At 32.0% G+C, this 4,078-nt stretch overlaps 1 long non-coding RNA gene across 2 annotated transcripts; it reads right to left on the bottom strand.

The window, feature by feature from the left end:
* Positions 1 to 170: 170 nt before the first annotated feature.
* On the bottom strand, positions 171 to 2,179 carry LOC111084270. 2 transcript variants are annotated; one of them, XR_002609471.1, is made up of 3 exons: positions 2,007 to 2,179; positions 1,112 to 1,161; positions 171 to 244 (listed from the first exon to the last, which is right to left on the bottom strand). It is a non-coding gene; the product is annotated as an uncharacterized LOC111084270 (long non-coding RNA). The 2 variants fall into 2 exon arrangements; XR_002609472.1 differs by having other exon boundaries at positions 177 to 346.
* Positions 2,180 to 4,078: the final 1,899 nt, after the last annotated feature.

The following is a 4,078-nucleotide window of genomic DNA, read 5'->3' as shown; positions in this document are numbered from 1 at the left end:
CCACCAATACATTTTATATTAACCATATTCTATAACTGATCCCTAATATCACCTTTTTATAACTACCTGTTCAGCCACCGATACATTTTATATTAATCGTATTCTATAACTGATCCCCAGTATCACCTTTTTATAACTACCTGTTCAGCCAATGATACATTTTATATTAAAGATGGAGGATCAAATACAGACTGGTGAACATACTCTTGTAGTGAGGACTGGCTTGACTTTGATTCCTCATCCCCTGTATGGTAGGAAAATCTTTTCATGTTAATCACCAATCTTCACAGGAACTAACGATGTAATAAGTCAATAGAAAATTTTGTTTTCTTTCTGGAAAACTCAGCTGGAAGTAAAAATAAGAAACAGAATGTTCTAAATAAAATGTTTACGGAACAAAGTGGTAATGTTATGTCGATAGGTTCCTCCGTAAACTTTTACTGTAGTATATACTGGTTAACGTCATCTTAAGTTTCACTGTAGTTTTTTTGTCAGCCTAACCCTGCCAGTTGTTCTGCATAGGTTTAGTGTTGTTTTTGTGAGGGCCTAAAACAGAGTATATGTACATGTGGCTTAAGCACATGTTTACTAAAATTCTACACATGAATTCAGTGACTTTCAAGTTCCAGAGCTAAACATACCGAACATGTTTAGCATATTTCAAATTTCTTAGTGGACAAATACGATACTCATACAAAACATACCAAATTTCAGCTTTTTAATTTACTGCAATAACCAATTGTACAGTATCACTGAGGGTTACGCATGGCCAGTAGCTGCAATACCATGCTCCACACTTTGAGGCCATCAGTGCGCTATAATAGTGATGGCTATCTGATCAGACAAGAGTTGACAGTGGTTGCTGTTATTAGTTGCTTTCCTCTAGGGTATCTATGTTTTTAGCAAAAACATTCATTCAGCAAATTACTTATGGCACCAAAAATAAACAAAAAACATTAACCACACAATCAACAGGAGGGTACCGATGAAAAATATGTACATTTTGTAACAAAACGTTAATTTATTTACTTTTATTCCATTGCAGAACTATACTTAATATGAACATTTAATAAATATTTTTTTATTACACTTTTAATTAAAGCAAACTCACCATGCTGAACCTCAGGTTTTCTGTTCACATCTCTGTTCTCAAACTTGTGTCTGGTGTGGATTGAAAAAAAAACATTAGTTAAGAAATATCCATAAGAAAGCATAAATTACTACAAGAACTCTGGGGTATATCAGTCAAACTTTACTCTTAAAGAAGATAAATATCTTTACTACTTCAAACTAAAAAGAAGCAATGTTTATGTCTGTTATTTACAAGACGAACTGCTACCATACATACCTGAAGAACGATACATCATGAAGCTCATAATTCTTTTAACAAAGTTTATTACGAACTTTGGCTTTTGTTTCTTTTATATATATATAAATATTTATAAAGATTACACCACAGTTTTCATTTTAAATGTCAAGGAAAGAGACAGCATCATCTTACTTCGGATAATATTGTAGAACAATTTTTACAGACAATCAGGCAAAAAATAAAAAAACTGGTATAAAAAAATTATAGTACCCACTAAGATGTTCCTTTATAACAAACAAGTATGCAGAAGTAGTCCCACCCTCTATCAGATTTAACAAGCTTCACATGTATATTAAATAACCAGGAGTAGATGTGGAACCAGATTTACAAAACCATAAATATATTCACACAAGGCAGTCAACTCTAAACTTTTTCAAGTTATAACAGTGACTATGTTTATTAGTAATGTATGTGAAAAAATTAGTTTATATAAATATTAATTCACCAGCTTTTATAAAATGATCCAAAAACGTGGTACTGTTTACTACTCAACTATGTTAAAATCTTGAAAAACAATGGGTACGTAAAAAAACACTCAAACCAATATGAATTAACAGCCAAATTTTACAGCTTCTAATGATAAAAAAAACAACAACAAATTGATTAATAAGAAGTGATACACGTAGTAAATACTTACTTTTTAACACTTCGTCCTCCTTGTCTAATGCTAGAAGATGGACTTGTTCCATTTGTTGTGACTTCCAAACTGTTGGCAGCATTTTTCTCTGCAAGAGGGCATCCAGCCACTCTGTGGTGAACTGAATATTTTGAATTTACATGACCAGATCCATCACAGCCAGGGGTTGGGCATCTTCTACAGGAAAAAACAAACCAAGTAAATAAAATGTATCATTGGCTGAACATGTTTATAAAATATAGTGTACTGTCGATCAGTTATATAATACGGTTAATATAAAATGTATCGGTGGCTGAACATGTTTATAAAATATAGTGTACTGGGATCAATTATAGAATACAGTTAATATAAAATGTATCATTGGCTGAACATGTTTATAAAATATAGTGTACTGGGATCAATTATAGAATACGGGTTCTTCGACCAGCACGTTGGGATAATCATTCATGTATTTTTCCAAACATCCAGAATGTTTCCCGAGAACTAGTGACAAACTGGTCAATAAAAGAAGTTAGTAACTTTGTAAAAACCCTGCCTGGTTGTGTGGAACAGGCTAAAGTTTTCAGAGAAGAGGTGAGTTTTTGTTACAACTTTTCTCGGTGATGAAATGCTAGTAATCGTATTTGTTTTGTTTTTTTAAATGTACTAAACGAATGACATTATTGAGACATAATAATAACAAATATGTTTTTGTACTTTTACTATCATAAGAGATTAGGAGAAAATTAACTATGGAAAAAGCTATCGTCTTAAGTTATTTAACTGATCCTCATTCAACTGCTCTTTGAATTAAAGATTTTGGTGATATTGTAACTTATTTTTGCATTAACCGAATGTACACATGGCTGTTTCATTGAACCTAACCTGTATTGTAAAAGGAATGTCGATTATAATTCCAAACATACTCTATGTATGTACGTATATATAATGTGGCAATTACCATGGTTTTAAGAACTAGATAGAGCATTCTAGAAAGTGTAAGAATACCACGATTTATAATTGTCTGGAAAGATCTAGCAATTGTAACAATACCATGTCTTTAAAGAGTTTTGTAGAGAGTTCTAGGTACTAAATAACACTGTTCTATTTCTGCATAGATTTCTATTAACTCTTATTTGGTACGTTTAATAATATGTAAAGAAAATATAACAACAGAACGTAAATATCAATAACCAATCATTCCATTCCTTTATCGCCTTTAATAATGTTGTCAGCAAGGAATGAGGAAGACAACTATTTGACCTCTGACCTGACATTTATTTAACAATATAACTATAGTAGCACAATATGAAATTTCTCCTTTGATAGGTTTTGGTTATCTGACCTGACATTTATTTTACAAAGCAACTGTAGTACCATGACATGAAAGCTATTTGTGATATTTTATTAGCCCTAGTTTATGGTATTGTGACATCACAGATATTCACCACTTCCAACATGAAGTCTGTCAATCTCAGCTGTCTGTGGCATTTTTTAACAACAAGATACTGTTGTAAATTTTGATGGCTGGTCCAAGCTTGATATTCAGGGTCTTTACGATATCTGGTTGATTCAGAAGAAGAAACGCTTCTCCATCAATTTGCTGTTTAAATATTAACATCAGAATTACTACATTCAATGTCTACTAGCTGCAAATAAATGTATTAATGTTCTTATACAAAATTATATTTAAAATAAAACTATATACACTTCACCCTATGTATATGGGTGGGGGTCAAAGTGCTCATTCCGATACTTTTACAGCACGGTATCGTGTACGTGATAACAGTATTATGAACTAGTTGTTTTACCCTACATTGTTAAGTTAGAGACAATTTGTGGCACGGGAGAGTAAATACTAGACAAAGTACATAGTGATACCAAAAAAAACTATACACATGAAAGTATTTCTGTTCTTTACATAAACATCACCTAGTGCTCCGACTTGTCTGGTCGGACTGACGTTGTCAATTCACTAACATATCCTGAGAACAAATGCTTTTGTAACACACACAACTTTTTATGTACAAGAAATTTGTACACATTACTAAAAACTTGTTACAATTTCTAGAACTTTCTAGACAGTTTAAATC

Source organism: Limulus polyphemus, unplaced genomic scaffold (assembly GCF_000517525.1).
Source record: "Limulus polyphemus unplaced genomic scaffold, Limulus_polyphemus-2.1.2 Scaffold15557, whole genome shotgun sequence".
NCBI lineage: Eukaryota > Metazoa > Arthropoda > Merostomata > Xiphosura > Limulidae > Limulus > Limulus polyphemus.
Note: the sequence above shows the minus strand (reverse complement) of the source record. Positions and strands in the feature narration are given on the sequence as shown.